The sequence below is a fragment of the Calidris pugnax genome, unplaced genomic scaffold (assembly GCF_001431845.1).
Source record: "Calidris pugnax isolate Ruff unplaced genomic scaffold, ASM143184v1 scaffold202, whole genome shotgun sequence".
In the NCBI taxonomy this organism is placed as follows: domain Eukaryota; kingdom Metazoa; phylum Chordata; class Aves; order Charadriiformes; family Scolopacidae; genus Calidris; species Calidris pugnax.
In genome coordinates this window covers 36,813-37,154 of record NW_015090913.1, presented here as the reverse complement: position 1 = coordinate 37,154, position 342 = coordinate 36,813, and positions in this window count along the sequence as shown.

The following is a 342-nucleotide window of genomic DNA, read 5'->3' as shown; positions in this document are numbered from 1 at the left end:
GGTCAGAAAGAGGGAAAAAAAAAAAAAGGTTAAAAAGTTTAAAAATTGAAGAAAAAGGGAAAAAAACCAACCCACCCCCCCGAGGACGGAGCTGCAGCAACTCGAGGCCGACCAGTTCCATCAGCCCAAGGGGACTGGGTTGTACTGGGATGAACTGGGGGCAGCGGGAGGTCAGAGATGGGTTGGGGGTGTGACAATAAAAGGGTGTTTTGGGTCAAAAAATCAAGATTTCTTCCCCGAAATAGCGGCGGGTTTGGAGAGGGAGGGGGTCAGCGGCCCCTTCTCCCGGAGTTAACGGCGCCCTCGTTATTGTAGAAATAAACCATCATCATCATCATCATC